General features: G+C 37.8%; 1 protein-coding gene across 4 annotated transcripts in view; it reads left to right on the top strand.

Moving 5' to 3' along the window:
- Window positions 1-25,480, top strand: part of PH4alphaEFB (prolyl 4-hydroxylase subunit alpha-1) — a 378,836-nt gene that overhangs the window by 136,806 nt on the left and 216,550 nt on the right. For 2 of the 4 annotated variants that reach the window (XM_033336047.2, XM_033336046.2), the window contains exon 1: window positions 19,464-19,754. The exons of the other annotated variants lie outside the window; for them this stretch is intronic. The gene's annotated coding sequence lies outside the window, so the exon portion shown is untranslated. Of the gene's footprint in view, window positions 1-19,463; window positions 19,755-25,480 lie in introns of those variants that run through there. 4 annotated transcript variants of the gene reach the window in all.

The following is a 25,480-nucleotide window of genomic DNA, read 5'->3' as shown; positions in this document are numbered from 1 at the left end:
ACCGAAGAATTAACGCGTTAGGGGATTTTCCGGCGCTGTAATCCGTAGGATAAAACATGATTTATCAGCATCAGAGAAACGTCGTTGGTTCGACCCGTAAAAAACGTAACGATCACAATTATTGCAAAAATTCGACCAAGCCGAACGACCGTGCTACGAAAAATCATTCCACCAGCCAATTAATTTTGAATTGTTACACGGCAAGGAAGCTGCGATTCTATGAAAATGTAATCTGCACGCTGCTGCTCTGTTTCATTTTTACTTTATCCTTCGTCTCGTCCCTTTAGACCTTTTTTTTTCCTTTTTTTTTCTGTTTCACAGCGACTAAGATAGTGAAAAAGCGAAGCGACGGTGTTTTAAACGAAGATTATCCCTCGTCTCGCTTTCGCGTTTATTGCTCGATGCGGCGCATTTCTCAAAAAAAGAAGAGAAGATGATCGTCTTGAAAGCAAGTATTTGTCTTTCCAATTAAAATATGAAGGTTAATTGTTTCTTCTCTTATTTCTCGATGACAATAGAATCCCTATTTCCTACGATTCTGCGTTCCACGTTACAAAATTCGAAAGTTTATAAGCTTTTGATGTATCAAATATATCGACATGGTGCATCGTCAAAGATTTCGAAATTGTAGAATTTCCAGAATTCTTCTAATACGCGTAAGCTTCATAAATGCACTATCATTGAAAAACGTAACAAGAGATTTATCGAAAGAACAGATGTTAAAATAAATCTTTTTTTCGATAGGAATAACGATCAGCAGTGGTAAAAAAATTTGACAATTTTCTCCTCGCACGAATACTTTAATATTGTAAATGTAAAACAGAAGTAAATCTGATGTTTTCTTCCTATATTTCGTGTTTTACATTTTTAATAACTGCGAAAGCACGTTTATTACTTTTTTACACTGTCTGAACAGTTTTAATACCAACGTATAACTGTTGGGAAATAAGAATTTTACGAAAATTACTACTATTCTGGAAGTTAAGCCATTAAACGGAACGTTGCGTTAATATGATGTTTCATTTGCAGTCCATTTTTTAGTTAATTTCTATTACTACGTCCCAACAGAGAATTCGAAAGATTTGCTTAATTTCGGTTACTAATTTCTTTTTCTACTACAATCTAATTTTTACTATTTAAGGTCCGTTACTTTTTATAAATCGTATAATCGTAACAAAAGATTTAAATTACTTTAGTCTCATTTTTCGATAACTTTGCGTTTACGGAAACTTTCATATGCAATTTCATTATCAAATGTTGAACTAAAATCCTGAAAATTCTAAAATCTCCGACGACACATTTCTCGGAAATGTTTGAAGTTTGAAAAGTAGAAAAAAATTCCTAATCTTGCAACGTGGAATAGTGGATCGTAGTAGATTCTGGAATTCCCTAGAATATTCCGTTCAACGTTACGAAATTTCAATCCATAATTTCATTATCAAACGTTGAAATAAAATCCAGAAAATTCCGCAATGTTCTAAAATCTTCGACAAAACATTTGTCGGAAATGTTTGAAGTTTCAAAAGTAGAAAAAAATTCCTAATCTTGCAACGTGGAATAGTGGATCGTAGTAGATTCTGGAATTCCCTAGAATATTCTGTTCAACGTTACGAAATTTCAATCCAGGATTAAGTTCTCAGCTGTCGAATATTTCCCGCTTCATACTGATAATTTCCGTGGTGAAACGATGCTGTAATGCGATGGAAAACGGATTTTTCTTCCCTGCCCTCCTCCCTACGGTTGGATCTTGTTAACGTCGTGATCGACGGCCCATGAAAACTTGTTCATCCCCCGGGTGTCGAGGCGTTAAGTAGCAACCCGTAAAATTTAATGATCGCGCCTGCCTGGTCGGTGCGCGATTTCCATTTACTATGCACGATCGCGATACACACTCAATAAATAATAAGTTTGATGGTGTAACGGCCGTGCTGTAACCGTGTTTCTCAAATATTCATCCGCATCGATGATTACAAAACGAATCGAATGATTCTCCTTTTGGTAATGTTCGTATATAAAACGATTAAAAAATCGAAATAACGATGGATGGAAATATGTGGCGCGTTCGAGAGAAAATCGGGGCAAGTGGAACATGTTACTTTCTTTATGAATTTCGTATTTTTACACGTAGCGTTGTATATCCTTTGAACTACTCGTTTTTCTTTTCCGAGAAATGTAGTCGTTAGTTGTTTGTGCAGGTGTTCTGAATAATTTAATGATTACTGTTTTCCTGAACTACGATTAACATCGTAATCGATATTCCAAGAAAAATTACCGATCATGCGACAGTCGACGAGGAAAAAAGATAATAACATGATTAGCGGATGTGATTAAATTTAGCGACGTCGAGGTGACTTTAAATTAATACAATTATATTCGCGAATGTTCTAGGAATATTCTGTGTTTGTTGTTTAACATGCGAATTGTAAATTAGAGATCAATAGAGGTTCAGCGAATATCTTTCCAAAGAAACTGAATCAACCGATTCCTTGTCGCAATCACGTTTGAATTTAATCGTTATTTAATTATTAATCCATATTTACTTATGGAATAATTATTTGGAGATTTTAAGTATAACTGAGAAGTAGGAATATTGAGCTTAAGTGAATGGTTAAATAATTGCGAGAATATCGGAGTTCAGAGTTCGAAGAATCGTATTGTATTGGACGAGAATCATTCTAGAGTTTAATTATCGCTATTTTATTTCGCTATTTCGTTACATATCTCTTAACAATTCAGGAAATCCGTCCAAATATGTCTATTTGTTTTCTTTTTTTTTTTCGTAAATTGGTTGCATATCTCATTTTAAGATCAGAAAAGTAGATAAAAAGACGATCAAATAAAAATGACAGGAACCAGATGTAAATGCATAGTAGTACAAGGAATTTCGTAAGCAGCTGTGAAAAATTCCTTTTTTCCTCATTATCCTCAGTGGCTGTCACGTGATAGACAATTTTCGAACCTGTAGTCGAAATGTAAAAACGTGTTTCCCGCATAAAGTTCCACGATGAAAAGGTAATAGCTGGGAGCGATGAGAGAATTTTGTTTGCGGAATTCGAGCCGCGGTTGCGGTTGATTAAATTTCAAAGGGAACTTTTTTCCCACCCTCTTCAGCCTCTCGCGGCTGTGCGCGTTAAATGAAATTCCTGCTCGTTAAGGTCAAATAATTGCGACGAACGACGGAATCATTGCGTTGTTTCCTCGAAACATGAAAATTCATTCTCCGACGGAAACCTGGACAGAGTTTGCATCTAGTTCCTTTGCCCAGAGGAGATATTCCTTTTCCCTACTCTTCTTCTTTTTCTTCTTCTTCCTTTTATTCTGTTGGATATCTCGATCTGCTTAAGGAAGAAGAAAACAATTCATCGAGAACCTCGGGAACGTAACTGCATTTCAAATTGTTAGACTTGCAATTTGCCAGCTAGTTGCTTCATTCTTCGATTATGGGAGCGACCTTCTCAACGATATTGTCTTCGGTTTTGTCTTTTGTTCCACCTGAATTCGAATTATTTCTTGTCTGGACAGATTGCCGATACGTTAATTGGGAAGAATTGCATCGATACAGAAGACATTTATTCTTATTTAAGTAATTCGGAATGTTAATTATTTTCACGAAGAGAGAGCACAGACTTTACAACGTTATTCTCGTCTCTAATTGCTTCTCATATTTTTAAACGCGACTGACGGTTGTAATAAAACACGAAATTACTTCAAAATTATTGTAGTTGTAAACAGGAAGGAGGAGAGCAGCGAAACTCACTTTAATATCATTTTACTCCTCCGTAGGTAAACATATTTTTCCACACTGCGCGTAGACATGCTGCGTTGTTCGTGTCAAAGTCTAATTTCTTTACTGGTCTGGGCTTTTAAAAAACCCGAAAGAAATTCTGAAATACATCCGCGACTACAATTCAGTGAATATACTTTTAGAAGAATTAACTTAATTTTTAGATTTCCCCCCAATATATCTATATAAATTTTAATACGTAATTACTCGAATCGACCTATTCTCCACTAAAAGATTAATACCACACGATCTTAACGTCATATTGTCCTTATAATAACATACGCTCGGTACACACCTTATAGTAATGCACATACTTTAACATTACACCACCTTGCTTCTATTATTTCAACGTCACCTACATTCCCCTTTAAATCCACCTCATCTTCATCTCTCTAGCTACGCTCCCAATTTTCCACAGACTGTCGACTCATCCTTTTCCAAACATACTCCCCCAAAGCCTACACCATTTCATCCCTGCACTCCGGTCGTGTTCGTTAACGTTCCCGTAGGAGTATAATTTTTCTCGCGATCCACCTTTCCGTGATCGTGGCTCGATGTAAATCGACCACCTTCCTTACGCTGCCGAATGTACAGCCGAGGCCAGGGCTAATTGAATGCTCGTTGCTGCATCTGATTACCGTGGCCCGAGTGTGTATACCGTCGTCGAGAACGAAGAGGACGCGCGTATATATGTCACCGGAGCGACATGCATGCACGTCGTCGAATGGCCCGCAGCGAGATCCGTTTAGCCGTTCATTGTCCCGCACGAGAACGCTCGCGGAAATGAACCTCCCAACCTGATTGGAATGTAACGCAAATTTCTTGCGCCGATCGATGCACAGGGTGCATCGAAGAATTCGGTCGAGCTGATATACAGGGTGCGCCTGAAAGTTGCAGTGACGGCGGAAAAGAAAGTTTGACTGTTACATTGGTCATATAAGACAGGCCACAGTTTCTTCTGTGACGCTACTACGGTGGTCATTGGCGACCAGAGAGCTTGAACTTCTTACAAAATTGACAGTTAGGGCATTTTGAATATAACCGATAAATAGCAGATACTTTGAAATAAAAAGTGCCCCATTGAATAATTAAACATTTTTATGATATTAGAAAATCAATAAATAACAAATCAGAACAAATCTTGCATCTAACAGTGCACTGTGTGAAAACACTGTGGCGTCCTGAGCGGAACATGTGATTTCGGCGTGGCAGTCAAAGTGTGAAAGAATAAAATTGGGGAAGAAGTTGTAATTTTATCGAAATCGAATTATAGCTGACAGGAAAAATGAACTGTACGTGTGATATAACATGTTTCGTAATAGACGACGAATCGGTACGGGCAAAATGTTCGACGGAAATGTCACTCTCGCTCGTATACGGTGGTTTTTAATTAATTTTTAATTCGAAACACTTTTTCTATTTTTCTTATTGAGACGAGGAGGATAGAATTGTTAAAACACGGTGTAGTTTACGACGATACAACATCATTCGAAACATCTTGCTTTAGTATTTCAAAGAATCAAGATTTCCATCAGACTGATATCCTTCCGATCGTTTCCACTGTACGCACTCTAACAAGAAGGAATGTATTCAGGTAAACGTATGTGTCACCCTTTGAAATAGTACGCTGTCAGCAAGAATTCCTCCTTCCATCGTGAATGCAGTAAAAATGCACACAAAGTCGGTCCCAATGCACGTTTCCTTAACAGTGTATTTCACACTGTCATACCTTTACAAGAAGGTTCTCATAAAGATTTCGGCAAATGAAATTAATCCAATTCTTTTTGTCGCTATAGCTTTATTTTTAATTGTGTATTTTAATCACGTAGAATTTTTTCTATAAAGATTCTAACGTGTAAAATATTACTAAAATATCTGCGCGAACTAGATCAATCTGTCTATCCGAATGATTTTCACTGTCTTTATCCTGTGGTGTTTCTTTTTTTTCTTCTCTTTTCTGTTTTCTTTTTTCTATGTGTCGCTATAATTTCATTCTCGCCGTAATTTGTTATACATATACAGGATGACCCATTTGAAGCGATACGTGCAATCTCTGAAACTTGCGAGCACTGCCTGTTCTGGTATCGTTGTAAATATCCTCACCGAGCACGAATTTCACACCTTCGAATCGCCACATTATTCGACTGCCGGCGGTCTGGAAATTTCTCGCGGCACAACCGTACAGCGGCTTTATAATTCCCTCGACATTCTCGCAAAACCCAAATTATATCAGCAATTTCGTTGAGCGTATAATGAATCATCGTAAATTGAATTGATATCGAAACGAAGAACGCGTACTGCAGGGCAACAATATTATTGACCGCTTCGAAGCGAATAAAGCGAAATCTAGAGAACGTTTAACGAAAATAGAATTTGCAGGGTATTTGATAAATGTCCTTGAACGCCAACGTATTGTAAGTCGACGAATTCATCGCGAAACAGACTACGCGTCTCTCTGGATAAAAACATACAGCTTCGTTTAGAAAAGCAACGGTCAGCTTGAAATCTGAGAGGGACGACCACCTACGTGAGATTTGTGATCGTTGCAAGATGTCACACTTGGAAATGAAGTAAGTTTTATTTTTTTTTTTTACTATTTTTTTACATAACGAATTGCATAGGAGATAATTGCGCGTGTTGCTTCAAATGGTCCACTCTGTATATTATAGTATTAAACGAAACAGACTTTGTTTTCAAGATCAAGATCTTTTCAAAAAATGTTACAAGTGGGTGCCGCGTTAATGGACGCGGTTAACACTAATGTAATTTTAAATAGAACTTACAATTCCTCATAAAACAATAAAGAATAACGTCCGGTTGCGAAAGAACGAGAAGACTTGGCCGAAATGTTGCAAGTACGAAAATATAGCATTCCCATAAAACTGGAAAACTCGTTAACAGAAATGTATTCATTGCATCGGATCGGAATAGAGAAATGAGCGGGCGAGTTCACGTGAATCGCGAAATATCAACATTGAATAACGGTATCGGCGATTATTAATACGATAGCATTTACGGGGCCAGCCACCCTCGATTCGTTGAAATATTCATCGTCGCATACATTACGGAACATTACGACGGAAACCCCCGTTCGCTAAATAATTCATTATCTTATAATATTCGTACCGAGCATGTAGGTACATACAGTCAGCCGTAAAAGTCTACGTACATCCCTCAGATAAGAGATATTATAATAAAAACGTCAGCTTTATGAACTTTGTCAAGACACGTATTATTTAAATCTAACACAATTTATTCAGTTTCGCATTTATTAAGAAAAAAGAAATGAAACAATATAAAATAGGTTTGATACTATATTAATAGCTTGTACATCTTCCTCAACGTAAGTATCAATTACGTTCTACTACCTTGTTGGCGTTGAAAAAATTACAAATTTTTGTAATTTCTGACGTACGATAATTCTATCCCAAGATGTTTGTCAGTTAAATGCTTCAATTTTTCTAGTTCAAAAATATTGATAATAATTGCATTGATATGCAAGTATAAATAATTTTGTGATAAAGTGCGTTTTTTTGTTTCTTTGACAAATCAGATACACAAAATACAATAGGCGTAGACTTTCGCGGCTGACTGTATATCGCATTAACCGTCGCGTTTACAGGCCAATGTTTATTCAAACCTCGTGCCGAATAGCGGCACGGATCCGCGTTCCCACTTTCACGGGGAAGAAACAATCCGCCATTCTCTTTTGTGCGACGAACGCGCGCGTATTTCCGCGATATGGATCGATCAGAGCGCATCAATCCCATTGCGCGGCTTCGATAAATTCCACAGATATAGAACGCTTCAAAATTACAACGATGTTTAAAATCGCACAGCTTATGGATGATAAAAATCAGAGATGATAAGGAATACTAAGAGGAATATATTATGAGTTGGCAACTAAGTGATTGCGGATTTTGTCAATACCACCTAATGACAAAATCCGCAATCACTTAGTTGCCAACCCAATAATATCACAATAATTCTTTCGATGTCACTAGACATCTTAGAATTATAGCTCACTCGTACACGCAAGTTAAAAGATTTTGAAGGAAAAATTCTAGATATATTAGGTTGTCCGGAAAGTTTCTTTCGTTTCATAAGATGATAATAGATGAACAAGAATTTCTGTTTTATATTATTTCATTGAATTAGGTAAAATCCATTTCGTTATATTTCTACTATTATGTTCGTGCATAATTCAATAAACTGATATAAAACAAAAAAGCATTGTGCGTCTATTATTTCCTTATAAAACGAAAGAAACATTTCATACAACCTATATTGCAGCTATATTTCGCTGTACATTAAAAATGTGATGCTTCAAAATGTTCAAGTTTATAACAGCTGACATGGATCAACCTATCTTGGATCGATATTTTATGATGGTTCTTTCTCATCAGGTTTCAAACTAAAAGATTGTAAAGATAAATACGGAACAAAGAAAGAAGAAAATCATATATGGCGCAATCTCGACAACAAGGTTAACTCGAAATTCTTTATAAAAATTTCACGGAAATCATTGGCGTATAACAAGTTACCAGAGTTTAAAACCTTTTATTATCGAAACACGAACATTTTCTACTTAAGCGGCTAGTATTTTTGTAACATCCTGTAGTTCTAGAATATTTTCCTTTTTGTCGACCGCGTCAAGGTGGATAAATGGAAGGTGGTGACGAGGAACGATCGGAGACGCAGCGTTTCCGTATTATTTACAGTGAAGGAGGGTTCGTTGCACCGCGCTTGAATCACGTATCCGTCGCGCCTGTGTTCGATGCATGATATTTACCGTGATCCGATGAGATTGTCTCCGGCAATATAACTCTCGTTAAAGATTCACCACGTCTCGCCGAAATTGCTATCTTTAATCGGTTTTGAAACGTTCTCGCGGTGCAACGATATCGATCGATCCAGAGACGAACACTCAGCGTCCACGAACAATATGAAATTAATGTCCGCGAAAATAATGCAGCAGTTGCTTGCTGTCGCCTCTCGTTCCCTCGATTTATGCGATTCCTCCCTGCATTCTTTATTTCGTGTCGTAGAATGAACAATGACATTTTTATTATTGTACGCGGTGGATTTATTCACTTTGAATGAATGTTGAATCACGAAGGAATTCATTTGTAACTGTTTTACTTTTTCATTACACGCATTTCCTCAATCATAGTCTGAATTATACGTACGATAAAGATTTATTAAAAATCAAAGTTGAATAATCCTTTGTATACTTTATATATGTATATCGTATATACGATTTCAGAAATATACATATGTTATAAATAAAAGATAACGATTGACGTGTAATAAAGCGAAAATAAATGATAAAACGTAATTACGAGTTCTTAAACGAATTTCCGAGGTCCATTAATTTTCTACGAGCTAGGTTAAACTTTTTCTATTTAAAATTCAAGCAAACGAAAGCAAACGGATAAATATATAACGGTATTAATATTACAAACGCTATCTATATATATACATTAGTTTTGAAAATTATTCTTAAGAAAATAATTTCAAATTGATTGTTCCAAAGTTCCGTCTAGGAACGAGCGATTTACTTGCACGCAGCTGGATAATTGTAGAGTAATTGAGGGAGGTCAAACGTTGCTCACTCGAAAATTTCAGATTGCTCGCTTTTCGAGAACAAGTAAGAGACCGATGAAAATTGCTTCCAGAATCGATCCGCAAAGTATTTGTGTTTCCTGCCGGAACAAACGGTAACCTTCGCAGCCGAACCTTCAAATGGTCTAATTAAACGCCGCAAACGGTTCTCTTCGCCAGGAATTCCACGGCTAAAAGGGAACGGAAATGAACAAACATCGATACAAACATCTGGGACCGAAGTAAACTGCCACTATTTAAATAATGATCTTTGACGTGCAACAAATACTTCAAATATCATATAATTCAGGATCTGATTCCTTTCTGAAAGAAATTATGTTTTAGTCTACGTCTTCCTTTCGATTTACTCTGTCTTCATTGTAGATCCGACTTATTTCCTTTCGATTTATCTTGTACTGATGTTCGTGAAAGATCCGGGAGAGAATATAAAATGTCAAATTGAAAATTTCTCTCGGAAAGAAATTATATTTTATTCTACGTTCTCATTTCGATTTGTTCTTCGCTGATAAATGTCTGTGCAAGCTTTAGAAATAAAGTAGGTTTATTTAAACAATTATATTTTGATGCGTATATATCAAATACGTCAGAATCATTTCTCTTCCCCTAAAATTATATTTTATTCCATGTACTACTTTTACTTTGTTTTATATCAAAGTCAGAATGTAACGAAAATAATTCTTACCTCGAGATCATCATGATATTCGTCGAGACAAATGTGTTAAATCAACCATTCGATCTTATACGCATTCCACGTTTACCTATCAACGCTTTTAACTATGAATCTTCAACTTAAAATTTCCTCTGCCGTTTACAATTTCGTTTTATTCGTCTCTCTACTTCCTTTTTTCGTCGTATCGCGTAAATAAATGGCCCTTTGAAAAAACGGTGAGACTCGTTTCTTTTGTAAACGTGACGAAATAAAAGTCGCTTCCCATGGTCCCTGGCCGTTTGTTCCGAGCAAAATATTCGCGGCTACTCGTTGTTGCACCAACCTGGAGTGCATATGAAATTCAATGAAATATTTATGCGTTCGAGAAAACAGTCTCTGACCCGAGAATATGTTCACGGTGCTGGCATTCTAATTCAAAGGAGATACCCGACCATCTGAAAACGCGATAATTTAAGGAAATAGACTTGGAAACGTACCATCAAACATGAGCTAGGCATCCCTAACCACACGTGTTACATATGTACAATATTAAGTTATAAATTATTCTGATTGTAATTTTTCCATCTTCTCCTTACTTATATACGTACTTACCTAAGCACGTGTATAGATAAAGGATTGTTTTATAATAAAATATTATAACATTGTACATCTTCTATACATATTTCTTTATAGTATATGGGTACTACAGGATGTTGTAGTAAATCATTGTGCACACATTTTTGCACTTTTCCACACATGTATATTATTTTCCACATTTTTCCAGTCACAGTAATAATATCCTATTATTAATATAAATATTCTATAACAATTGAATTGTAATTAATCAGCATGAACGGAGGCATTTTTTAAATACTGGATATTCATTTAAATCAAATAACTAATCTACGTGAACGCAACGTCGATCGTTTCCGCTAAAAGTGTATCTGGATTTATCGACTAACAATAAGCTGATTGCTTACGCTGAACGCATATATGGGTTCATTGTTCGCAGAGTGTTAATATAGAAAACCCATTTAATCTCCGATTAATATTGTACACATACTACATGTTATACCATAAATGCGATCAATAATTTAGATTAGTATTGAATTAGATTATTGTTGGTTAATTTCCACTTTATCCTCTCTGAAAGTCGATGAAAACGCAAATAACGTATCAATGATTTCTATTTTTCTTCCTATTGTCTATTCGTTCCTGTTACTTTAGTAGTAACTACTGCGCGAAACAGACGAAGAGAAAAGAATCCATTAAGTCATAAGTATCTGCCTTGAAAGCTAGTACAAATGCAAATAACGTGTCACCGATTAGAAGTTTATCAACTCGACGAGATCATTAGCGAAGGTGACGCGTATCAAGCCGCGTTCTTCGTTCCATCGCCCCACCCGCTGGTTCCTCATCGGTGCTCGCATAATTATCTCTAATTACACGTCTCGCCGACAATTTTCGCCAAAGCTGCTCGCTTTCCCTTTCTCCTTGCCCTCTGTTTAATAATCGTGAATTACAAGTAATAAATTAAAGCCTCGCTTAATTACGGGCTCGCGTGTCATAGCGCGACCATACCTGTGACCTGTGTATTCTGTATGCAACAATTTCCGCGCGTGTAGCTGCGGAAACGTGGAGCGTGCGAGCAAGACGGAAGGAGACCGCTGCTTGTGCAGACACAGAGAGCGGAAATAGAGAAAATGAAAGAGGACGAAGTAGGAGAAAGAAGATAGGGAAACCAGGCGAGTTCCGTGTAAAAGGGGGCGACGAAATAAAGCGTGCACGGGTTACGTTGAAACGTTGTTTGCGCGGGTTTTTTTCATCCGGCAGGATTAATGCGTAAACCGAGTAGCTCGGAAAGAAAAGGTGGACCGTCCAGGTGACAAATCGCCGTTACCCTCGACGTTCATTCAATGGGACGCGCCTTTTTCCCTTTTGGGATTGCTCGAAGAAATCGTGTGCGTATATTAACGAGAATGACGTAGTATTCGGTTTAAGTAAAAAAATTGGAGTGGACAAAAGCTGGAAGCGAGGGAATGTTATTCGCTGATAATAGGAAACGATAGTTCTAAATCTAAAGCGTTTCAGATTTCACGATGGTACAATGCATATAATTAGGTGCAAGGATTTTTGATGATTTAATTGAAATAGATTCTTGTTTGTATATTTCGGATCTATTTTTGTTTAACATGTTACGTATTTTTTGAATGTGTATTAAAATATTCCTATTTACAGTTACTATAAAGAGTATTTATACATCATCGTATTATTATAACGTTACGTACGTTAGTACAATTAAACTTTGTAACATGTAGTAGCATTTTCGTACGAGTACAAAAATTTGATGTTGCGAAAATGAAATGTAGAAGCCGATAAACAGAACTCGTCGTTGTCATTGCTAAGAAGATCGTTACTACGGAACAGTTCTATTAATTCGTACCAATCGAGCGAAAAAGTGAAGAGATTCTATGGACTTGGTAGATTTGTATGCCATAGTTATATGATACTATAATAAAGAATAACCGTAAAGCAATTGCCTTTTACAATGTAATATATACAGGGTGGTGGTAACTGGTGGTACAAGCGGAAAGGGGGTGATACTACGCGAAAAAAGAAGTCGAAAATATAGAATAAAAGGTTTTCGTTTGAGGGTTTGTTTTCGAGAAAATCGACTTTGAATTTTCACTTGGTACGCGTGCACTTTATCACGTCTCGTTATAACGGATCTCACTGTAGATCGTTGTCTCGATGGAAAAATAAAAAAAAAATTTTTTTTTAATTTTTATTCTATATTTTCGACTTCTTTTTTCGCGTAGAATCACCCCCTTTCCGCTTGTACCACCAGTTACCAACCACCCTGTATATTTATATCCTCTTTTTAGAATTTGTAATACACAGTTGGGAATGTAAGTATCGCAGAAAGGAGATTCTTGTCGACGATATAAATAACTCGATTGATCTTAATCCTTTACGGTCCAAATCGCAATAAGCGTTTGGTCCATGTTATCAAAGGTGTATACAGAGAGCGATCTATTTTAATCTATCAATCCTTCTACTTTGAGAATTACATGTTGTAATAGAGGATACTCGATCGTAATATCAGTGAATATCAATTGAAATATTTCTGTGAATAATTCGCTACAAATGTCAGAGACTCCGAGCGAAACCGACGTACGTAATTCGATATATTACGAAGGCGAAAAATTAATAAGCCAATACAGAGAGTTAATTTCATTTTCCTGCGATAATTCGCTGCGTTCGTATGCTCGCGTGTTCGCAACCATTGCAAATCGAATCATCATTCTTCTCATCGGTTGGTACGCTGTACCAACTATTTGTATTCCCAGTAGACGTAAACTACAACGTATCACGCCTTGCAGTTTCACAATCGTAATTCCACGTTTTTAATCTCGGCCTCCATGCCAGCCGGATCTTTATCATATCCTGCATTTGCTCGGCTCCGTTTCTACGCCGGCACGTTGCAATTATCGTAGCCGGCTGCTTGGTCAGGTACAACCATAATCTTCCGCTTTTTATCGGAGACGTCTCTACGAGCACGAGCAGGATAGGACGATTCTCAACTAGGTTTAGCTCATGCGCAGCTTATTTGATATATGTGCGTTTATGCATATTTATGCGCCTTTCTCACTCGTCGAATTTCGTGAGAAATAGTCCTTACGATGACGTTGTTACAAACATGCTTGCAAGCATTCGACTTTTTCTCTCCTCTATCGCGTGTACGGTGCACACTTTTTTCGTGTCCTGTTTGTTCTTCGATTTTTACGGTTCAGCCTGTGACATAATTTTCATGCATAATTTTCCGATTGATTACGAATACGTAGTTTATTTTCCTTTTTTGTCTGGTAACATGTGAACAGAACAATTCATCATCTGGCGATCGTTCTTATTCGCTGATAGCGTTTTATCGGAATGAGCTGATTTTTTATTTCTGAAATGTCTTGAAAATAGTTTTCAAGTATATCAGCTGCGATACTTTAACCGTGCAGAGTAGAAGAAAATATTTCGGGTAAATGTTAGTAGATTTGGATGATGATTATCCAAAGAACAGTAAAATTAATATATTTTATTTAAAAAGATATTTACAGATCTGTCACGGAAAAGACTAAGATCCCTAAAAGGAAAGGTTGCGTCTCTTTCCCCATTCTTCAGACACGCTTTCTCGCACAATTTCCGTTGCGTATATCGTTGCAATTGGCTGGATGCGGGAAAATGGAGGTTTCTTCCTCGAAGGACGATGAAACGCACGAACGGGACTGAACTTTTTAAGCGAACGTAGAACAAAGGAAATATCGTTCAACTTTCAGTGACTTAGATCTCAATGCAGGTGCAATCATGTATTCACGAGATGTCTTTTATTGCGTGTGAATCGATTCTGTTGTTCAATCAGGTAAAGGCCTGTTCGTTCTACGTTTCCTCTCGACAGTAATCGTATTCTCCACTTTGTCTTACGACATCAAAGAGCAAGAAGGAGGAGCTAAGGAAATTACCGATGATTGTTCATTGGTAGTCGTTGGATAATTTGCGCAAGTTACTACCTTTTCGATAGACTGTTACGAGTTTTGTGAAGTTCCTTCATCAGTGAATAATATTCTGTTATTGAGCGTTTGACGATATCTTAGGAAGTTTCTCCTTTTTAATTGTTATTATAATTAATCCTTTAAGACGTAATATTTTTTTTAGCGTATGAAGTAGATTGTTTTTTTCTTTAATTATTAATAATAGAAACATGACAATACAACACAGATGGCTGTATAAAGAAGATAGAATGTACTAAAATTTGAGATTAACTTTACTAAAAATAAATATATTTATCATTTAGTTTATTAATAACTTAGCAAAAGTACGATGTCGTACGTTAGATATAGTTATAGTAATTAAATAACAGCTATGGAAGCTAGTGATGAAAATGATAAGATTAATTTCCTCTTTTAAATGAACGCTCTTTAAACCGTACCATTCCATTTGGTTATATCTACCATTCAACTACTTCGTCATTCATAAATTCTGCATCCATTCATGAATACATCTTCGTTCATAAAAGCTTCAATCTTGAATATTTTATTGCACAAAATTCGTTCATAAACACAGCCAGAGCTTCCGATTCCAATCAATTTTTCATACGCTCCTTCAAAAAATAGAGGTAACCTTAAAATCTTTCGAATCCCATCACTTTCGGACTGAATATGTGTATATTGAAGAATCCAATCCTTTTCTATCTTCTATCATCTCGGAGTTTGTCCCAGTCGCGCGGGACATCCTATACTCTATTCCAACTATACATTGTTTCGCCATTTCGAGCCTGAAAACATGTTCCGCCCTTATCTTCGAGTTCCATTTTTCACTACCTCATCGATCACCCGCGTAGGAAAGTAACCGAGTTTCGAATTTTCTGTGGACAAAGTAGCAACGTTATTGGTTATGTTCTTTGAGCAGAAACTTGCAAAAATTCCGTTCATACGAAAAATCTGTGTTTTCTCATACATTTTATTTCTTTTCGCTCTTAATATGGAGCGATGGTCATCGTAGTGGTGTTGAAAAGAGAACATTCTGATACTGTCCATAAGAAAGTGGCTCACTAGCCACTAATAACCGTCGGCTGACTGTAAATTGAACAGCGTCCACGTCTATTTACTCAATCAAAATGTATTCGTTCTTGACACAGTAGAGTGTTTCGCGGACATTTTATAATAGTAATAATCACAAAAATTGGTTTCTGAATATTCACGAAAAATCCACTGTCACCCATTTTTTCTATTATTACGTCAGTTTAATTCGCTGCATACATCGGTAGATCGGTCGATTTATTTTCTGACAATATCCCTTGCGTGGGGCTTGGACTTTCGATAGCTAGATACAGCATAGCACATCGTGAAGTAAACGACCAAGACGACGACGCTGGCGACGACGAAGCAGAAGGACTTGCGGTGGAGTTCCACGAAGAAACTTTAATTTCTTACAAGTTCGCAAAAGTCTTCCCAGCCACGGCGCCGTTCTTACCACCTGCCTGGGGAAAATGCAGACGAAACCGAAAAGTTTCAGCGAGCCCGCGCATATATATAAACGCACAGGACAGGATGTTTCATTATCCGAACACTGCTGGAAGTGGTTCATTGTTTTAAATATCGAAAGATTGATCAGGAACGATAGAGTTTTTAATTGATTAGAAAGTGCTTCAGGTGTGAAGTGCTATATTTTCAAGAAGTTGGTATCGTTATGACGTCTAAGGTGGTATCTACCTGTCATTCTTATAAAATAAACATGTTATTATAATTTCAACCTGTTTATAAAGATATTCTGTCTTTCAACAATCTTTCACATTCGAAAGACATAATCCACAAATTAGCGAATGCACAATATCCAGTCCAGTTTAACATACACAAATTTAAATTTGTATAAAAGAAGATTTGTCTCAGCCGGAATTGTCCTTCCAACATTTATGTTACAAACACGATCATCGTAAACCTTGCTTATCGCATTCTGCTAAGTAGGAGATTCAGTTCAATTGCAGCATTCAACAAGAATGGAAGAACCTATACGTTGCGCGTGTATCGGGTCGGAACGAAGAAAAGGGTTGGACGAAGAATTAGCGAGGAGGGGGTGGAAAAAGCAAGATTGGAAAGAAACAGAACGGGGCAAGAAGGGAGGAAAGATGGTCGCTTAACGGGAAGTTCCTGACAAAGGGGTCTCTTTGTTGCTAATCTTTCGGAACGTGCTCCCCTTCTACCTGTTTTGTTAAATCCCGGCGCTTTCTCTGGCGCGGCCGTGAACGTGTATTTACGATTTTATCGAGCTGGATGAACAGAGGAGCATCGCGTAATCCCGTAAGCAACGTAGTATTTCCATAGAACCAACGTAGTTTTTCCGTGGAACACCACGCGACCGGTAATTGCGCGTGGATGTTCACTCCCACTGTTCAGCTCTTCCAGATTGAATATATAATTGAATATATAATTGAATATATAATTAAATATATAATTGAATATATAATTGAATAACTGCGATTCGTACTTTCTGTTCAAATAATGTGTTTCAAATAATGTGATTCACGCTGCAAAGCAATCGATGAGATTTGTAAAAAAAAAACGTATAAATTTATAAATTTGGGTATTTGGAAAATATGGCATCGCATATACTTTTAAATAATGATAAATATACTATATGTGTACAAAAAATCATTCAAGTATCCAAAAATTTATCCTGGTATACTTGTAAAATTTTTGCAAAGAATTATGAACTTTGAGGAACTGCCTGAAACATGGGCCCGTGGAATTTAGTATTTTCTCATCGAAAAGTATACTTAAATAATGGTAAATATACGTATTGCATATACTTTATGTATGTATAATATATGCACTAATATATGTACAAAAATCAATTGAAATATCCACACAAATACCGCGGTATATTTATAAAATTATGAAAAGTTATGAGGAATTTTCTAAAAAATGGGCCTATAGAATGTAGTATTTATAATGAAATGGTGGGACTATTTTATGAAATTTGTATTTATTTTGTAAATATAAAAGAACAAATTTCCTTCAGAAGCATTACACTTACTAATCCAAGCATAAAATGCACTAAGCAGATTATGCTTTTTTCCAAAGATTACTTCCAACCTCCTCAAGAAGAAGAAACAAGAAAGCTCCTCAACTTGCGTTACTGGCAAGTATCGATCAAAAGTATCCAGACACTGCTTTATTATTAAAATCCTGTGTTTTAAATAATTTGTATAGTATTCTAGACTAATGAGCGTATGGATGGCTGGCTTATTTAATATTAACACGTCACTCACGAGTTTTTAGATCATTAAAATTTACAATTTGTGTGTGTGTGTGTGTGTATGTTAATTTTATAGGAAAAAGACACGTACTGCTTTCAATCATGAATTTGCTATTAACTTATATAAATATCACAGTGACAATTAACATGTATTATTACGAATCAATCAAGCTGTTACCTCCTCTTAGTTTTTGTGTATCACGTATAATTCATCCAAACCTTTTCACACAAAATAAAAAAATGTAAAAAATTGCAATTCCAAAAAATAAACAAGGCAAGAAAACAACCATTGTTACAAGGCTCGTTAAACTGGAAATCGATCCGATACAGTGCGCAATGTTCAAATTTTCCTTTACTCTTTCGCTCTGAAAAAGAGAACAGTGATGAAACTGGCTAGACAACGGGTGTTACGTCTATAACTTTGTCGCCGTGTTTCCTGCGAAAGCGTCTACAAGCGGAATTTTTGATACTTAAAGGGCGTACGAAGGGCTTTATGCTAATGGAACGACGCGAACGTAACGTCCGGACGCGGGTGTAAATGCACGCTATCTTGTTGCCGACAAGACTCGCAAGAATAGGATGCTAACGCCATCAATGAGCGCGACAGAGACCAAGCAAGTCGAAAAAGGGTGATGATGGAACGAAAGGAGCGCGCTGGCGAAATGAAACGAATCGGTAACAGAGACGTTTACGATGTTGCATGGAAAAGCAAACCGCGTAGGAGGCTATTATACGAGCAACCGGAAAAAGCGAAACGATTAAGAAGAAAATGAGGCGTCGCATCGTGAGAAACGCGAACGAAATGAGTCGAATGGCGAAAGAAGACGACGCGGAGGATGTCCACTGTTTACGAGAGAAAGAACATCGGAGCGAGAAAAATGGAACGACCACCGGCCGGGGGGAGAAGGATAAAGAAGCGACAGGAACGCGCGATAGAGAAAGACACAATGACGAACGCCTGGTGTGATGTTACAAAACTCGAAGAAATAAAGGAAGCGACGAAACCAGGTGAAGGCTCGAGCACGAAATACAGATTCAAAGAGAATTCGTACGAACCGTCTAGAACTTCGATTGTTTGATTTGATTTTTCGAAGCGTGAATTCATGGTGGAATGATCTCGAAGGTATACGCTTGGACTTGTAAGTAGATGTATCTTTCTTCGTGAATACTGTGTATGTTTTGAATCAAGTGGATTTTCCGTTATCGTCCCTTTTCTGTTTGAATATTTTCTGTGGAACGAATCTTTCGCTCAGAGCTAAGGAAATACGGAGAATAGGTTAAGGTTAAGGCAACGTATATGCAATCTTATTTCCAAGATATCTCACTTTGAAATATCCTATCCGATGTAGCCTAAAGTAAGAAATTCTACGTTTGTGAATGATCATGGGACCAAATAATTGTTCGATATTCAGTTAAGATCCAATTCTTGTGTTTGATAAAATTCAAGCGACTCGGAGACAAGTTGAATGCTGCTCGCACGTGCAGAAACGGGAACCCTAGAAAGAGAAAGAGCTATGGAAGTTTGAGTGCGAGCGAGCGAGACGGAAAGTGGGGAGTGGTGGGGATGTGCGCGTCGTGTGGCAGGGGACGCGTGGCAACACGCTCGCCGCAGCATCCGCGTGAAGTCAGTCGGCTGTCGGATCTCGTGCCGTGCAGGTCGTCTAGGAAGTTTTTGTGGTTCGTGTTCAGTCGCAAAAGAGCACGCTACGAACCGCGTGGTTATCAATCGAAGTTTCTCATGTGCTTTGTTCAGTGTTACTCAATGTTGCCACTCGTCACCGTTGCCTGAACGTTTCATCGAAGGTTTCAAGAAACGAAGAACGGTGATTTGGAATACTTGGATAAGCTGTGCAACGTGACAGACAGGAGTATCGTCGGATAAGAAGACTACCGGTGAGTCAGCATCTCAATTTTATATGCTGTCATTAAAGCGTATAACAAATTTCGATATGAAATACGATATCGGCTGAGTCTTTTCGCGTCGGATAATCAAATTCTCGGTTCATTTTACCTCTCGTCGTAGTGTCGTTTGTGCGAAATCGAATGCAAGGACATTTTGATCGTGCTCTTCAAGGGAAGCGTAAAGTGCAGTAGGAAGGATAGGTTAACCGTGCCTAGTTTCGACTTTCGAGTCGGTTGACGGACGAGCGAGTCACGAACGAGGGCATGAAGTCACGAGTTCTTCTCTGCCGGCTGAAAAAGGACCGAACGAGCGTAAAGCTGCGATCGAACGTAACATGTGTGTCACAGGCGTATATATACTACACTGAAACTTCGAGACAGGGAGACAGTAGACGATATGCAACTAAGTAGGTGGAGATCCGACGAGAGTAGGATATGCACTGCCAACCATAAGTATTGGAACACTTAATCGTTATATTTATTGAAAAATCCTAACAGACTTCCCTTTATTCAATATTTTACGGTATAAGACACATATGTTTCCGGTGAATTAACAGGTTTGTAATAAAATATAAAACAAATAGAAAGCATTCAATTTACATTAACATCGTAAAGTGTCTAAATATTACGGCAGCAGTATGTTGAAAAAATCGCAATATTTGTTTTCTCTATTAAGTACGAGCGAGATACAGACCTGTGCCACATTTGTTTACGTACTCCATATCAAACACTCGCCCCCGTAAAGTCGATTCTAAGAACCAGTAACGATAACGTGTCAGTTATTTAAGAGGTTCAGCGTCGCGTTGTTTTCGCCTGACATTCCACTCAAACCACATGTACTCCGATGATGCACTCGTTTCACGTGCTCTGAAAGCATCCGTGCCTCACTAATATGGAGATATTAAGAGTAGTAAAACCGTGTTCTTTGCACCTGGTATCTTGTTAAAATCCACATTGCAGACGTTTACCCCTGTGACACGCGCGCGTTTTGAGTTCAAAGAAATATCCGATGCTTCGTCGAATCCATGGCGAAGTATGACTTAATAAACGCGACAGTGACAGCCGGCATTGCAATTGCGTTGTGTCACTGGTCGCGTCATACCAGATACGTCCCACGTATTTCAACGTTCGTCGTCACTGGCTCCCTCGTTGCACAGTGATATAACGCGCAGCGTTCAACAGGGACCGAAACACGCCGTTGCACTTTGTCTCCTCTGTGTGCATGCTTGCGCCGTGTTTTTATGCAGTTCCGGTGACGCGTCTTAAAATATGGAGTTACAGCGCGTTACGGTAGGGCTGGATGATGTATTTTTGGAGTCGCCGGCTCGTTCGTCGTACGAAAACCTTCGTGTAAACACGTTTTTACTTGGAATTTTTCGGAACGTATTTATCGTACGTAACCGTGCTTCGTGAACACGCATAAATTCCTGGAGACCCCACGTCGTTTTACACAAAACAGCCGACAGTTTAGATGTGCGTATTCTTGTTAGTATTTTAAGGGAATTAGGTCCAAATTTTGGTACTTGGACTTTTTAGTGTTTCAATTGTTCGATTACTAGAATCGTTCAAGTTTTTAAATGGTAGATAATTAATAATAACTTAAACTGCGTGTGTTTTTGGTTAGCATTGTAGTGGAGAAAATCGAGTCGCAACATTTAAGCTTTGACTTTTTAGTATTTCAACTTTTCGGTTATAAAATTATTCGATTTTTATTCGAACCATTTCCAATTTTTTATTTGCTATTCGTGTATTCCAGTTTCCAGTTGCTCGACTTTATCGTTGTTCGAGTTTATCCATTTATCAACGTTTCGATGCTTTCAATTACTTCGATTCGACGATCGCGCGATACGCCGAATTTTCTAATCTTTCGATCTCTTACTTCCTTTACCAATCAATTCCTCCGGTTCTCAGCCCCCTTCTTCGATTCTGTTCTTATTCAGCTCATCGAAGAACCTCCGAACTTCCCATCCACTTTTTCGAGTCCTCCAACGCCCCTCGAAACTTGTGAAATAGTTGGCGCGCGAAATTTATATCCATCCAGCTCGGTCGGTAATTAGATTCTTATATCACGAGAAGTTTTTGACCAGACGTCATCCTATTAAGTTCGTCGAAACGTTTCTCGTTCCTCGTGTCGTTGACACTCACGAATGATTGAAGAATCTACTACTTTTCCCTCCTTTTCCTTTCTTTCCTCTCTTTCTTCCTTTCTTCTCTTTTCTTTCCTTCCTTTTTCCTAGTCTCCAACTTTGACTGTACATGCATTGTTCGCTTTATTTTCACCTTCCTTATTTTTATAAGAACGATAACGTCTCGTGTTAGGTTCTTTTTTTCAAAATAGTTCCTAGTCACGGGACTTTCATGTTTCGTTATCCGGCATTTTTTTGCCCCAGTTCGCTTTGATGTTGCATTACGATTGTTCCCTCGAGAAGTTAGAAACTCGCTACGCCAGAGAAAAGTGCGATTTCCGCGTGACGATTGTGAATGTTAGTCGCTTGAGTCGTTCACGTTTACGACACTTCTTAGCCCTGTTCACCCTCTTGAATGTTCTGAGCACGAACTTATTCTCTGTCGGTCATGTGTGATTTAGTTCATTATCATTAGAGCCCGGACATTTATGGACATTTATATTTTCACGAATATAACTCAAAAAGTCAAAACAAGATTGACATCCTGTGTATTCTTGGCCAGATTTCCCATAAATGTATAGAAATATGCAGTCTAACTATCATTAAGAACGTAACATTTCGCATACTATGCACAATGGTTATTTCTTCCTACGATATTTTTTTTTCTCTGAAAATTCTAAACAGTTTGTGATCATTAACATCGAAACTACCCATGACGCAGTACTGAGAATGGTTCAAATTATAGCATTTGTTAAACCGATATTAATGAAATAATTTGTTTGAACATTAGATTCTATATGAAGCGTTAATTTTGATGCTTTCGCGGAACAAACTGATAATAAAAGAACGTTATTTTTGTAAATAAAAGAAGCGGAAGAGCTTTTGGTTGGTAAATGTAACACGTGTAGCTGGGTATACATGTATATAGGAAAATCAAAGGTCTGCAGGTGGAGTTGTTTGGAGGAAACTGATACTTTGGGAAAAGTTGCGTTTTGGGGTAACGCGTTTAGCTAGTTTACGCGAGTCTACAGCGTAACTTGCACTGAAATCAAAGTTTTGCAACTGCAGAACCTGCGCAGCGATGAAAGATAATTCTAAAAGTCCTGGTAAAATGCAGTTGAACTGTACTTCAAAGGATAGTGATAGAATATCGGATTTCTTTATCGTGAGATTGATTCGATGACCTCGATTCGAAGCTTCTTTGTGAAATTTTTAGATCCTCCTATCTTTGTCTCTTCCTTTGGTTCTCGAATTTCACTTTGTAACTTCCAAGCGTCGTTGTCTCGAGACGTTACATTCTCAGATATTGTACTCAGTTCTGCCGATCTTTTTCTAAACCTTCCGAACTCTATTCTTCGAGATCTCTGTTCTTCGTTGTATAAAATTTGGATTTCTTCGTTTCTTCGATAACAAATTTTCAATTGCCGTCATGATCGACCCGAATCTAAGATTTTATATTTCAGATCTACCTTCTCATCCACGCGATATCCACCAAACTTCGTATCGATCGGCCACTGATAACGTATGGTGACACAGCCATGTTTTCCACCATTCTTCGATTCTTTAAATTCTTTTCGAAACGAAAATCAAACGATAAGCATTGGGAGCACTTTGAAAAAAGCTTGGAGAAAAGGCGAGTTGAACGTTCGAGCAATCTCGTCCGAGTTAGAATCTTTGAAACGATAAAGATAAATCGCGTCAGGGGGCAAAGGGGACACGGTGGCTATTGGACGATCCGTTTCCAGGGCATCTCACGATGCTTGCATACGGTTACGTCACTGCTCGGAGAAATGTCGACCCACGCGGGTCTGCTATCGCTGTCGCTTCGCCACGTTCATTGTATTTAAAGCTGTGCGTCGGCTTTTACGGGGTCGAATTGCGCCATCGGACAGCGTCGTTGCTTCTCCAATTTATGACTCGTAAATTTCGTTAGATAGCGCTCGAAATCTTCGCACACAGCGAAGAGTCGCACACAGTCAATAGGTGGTACTGACAAAATCCGCAATCGCTTAGTTGCCAACCCAATACTTCGCCGACTACCTTTTACTTCCTCTTTGAGGAAACTGTAATGTTGACGATTCTGTTAATGTCGTAGCTGGAAAGCGCGGAATTTTATGCAAATTCGTACCTTTAATGGAACGAAACTTAAACATAAACCTGTTTTATACGCTAAGTACCGTAACAATCACTATAGTTTGGATATTTGATATATTTCTGTATATCATTCGCATTCTGTGTATTTCTTCACCGTTAAGGGGTAACTGCAACGTAAACTTTATATGTTTTAGCTGCAATAGATTGAAATATATTAGATTGTACGAAAAGTTTCTTTCGTTTTATAAGGAAATAATAGACGCTTAATGTATTTTGTTTTATATTAGTTTATTGCATTATGCACGAACATAATTGTTTTATCGACCAGTGGCGGGGAGACGTGATCGCGAGGAAGCGCGTCAACGGGAGTCGTAAATTCCCGTTACGACTAGAATAATCGATGCCACGAACAGATTGATCCCCTATTTCGATTAGGATAATAGAGGTGGTTTTAATGAGTAGCACTGGAGTAACTGTTCAAAGATGTTATATATTTCCAACAACTTGTAGACACGAAGATTACGCTCGTTGCGTATATATATGTTAATTAATATATGTTGACTGAGTTAAAGTAGTGAACCTAATGCAGAATTGTCGACTGATCTGTAGTCGTAGATTCAGTCTAGATATGTTGACTGATCTGTAGTCGTAGATCGAGTCTAGAGACAATGACTGATCTATAGGCGGAGGTGGAGTCTAGAGATGTGGTGACTGTTCTGTAGTCCATGAACCAGTGAAGTTCAGTAACGATTTTGTCGCTAAAACTCTTGTTTGGTGAAGAATCGCCCCATCACTGATCGCTTGCGGGTGGAATCTCGGGAAACATGGGAAAACCCACGTTTCCCCAATTTTTATCTTGTCGGTAATTCAAGAAGCCTCGTTTTATGGCCGTTCCTTAGGATTATTGCGACCCGCTTAATTATATGTGCACAGCTCATGGACGCCTCGACCGCAGGGAGTCACCGGACGTAACAATAATAATAAAAATATAATGAAATGGATCATACCTAATTCAATGAAATAATATAAAACAGAAATTGCTGTTCATCTATTATCATCTTATGAAGCAAAAGAAACTTTTCGGACAACCTAATACTACGTCATAATATATATATATTAGTTTAAAAAATGTGCGCGTTGTTGAAATTCTTTTTGTGCGTAGAATTTGTCTTATTTGAATCATTGTAAAAAATGTAATAGCGACGAGAAATGTATGGAAGAAACATTATGGGTGCTGGAATATTTCTTCGCTTTCCTGGAGAAGGATAAACGTGGACAACGGTTGCGTTTGTTACGAAATGTCCAATGTGAATCGTTGTTGGTACTTTTGGTTGTATCGATGTTTCAAATTTGAATTAGATTTGCGAACTTCTGTTTCGTCTCGGTTTTTTCGAGAAATTTCCCTAAGGATTTGGGGAATAAGGTGGCATGAATTCAGAGATAGGATCGGTCTATCTATCATCCTTGCTTTTATCTTTGCCCCTATAACTTCGTCTT

The sequence above is a fragment of the Bombus vancouverensis genome, chromosome 10 (genome assembly GCF_051014615.1).
Source record: "Bombus vancouverensis nearcticus chromosome 10, iyBomVanc1_principal, whole genome shotgun sequence".
NCBI lineage: Eukaryota > Metazoa > Arthropoda > Insecta > Hymenoptera > Apidae > Bombus > Bombus vancouverensis.
This window is presented reverse-complemented; position numbering and strand designations above follow the sequence as displayed.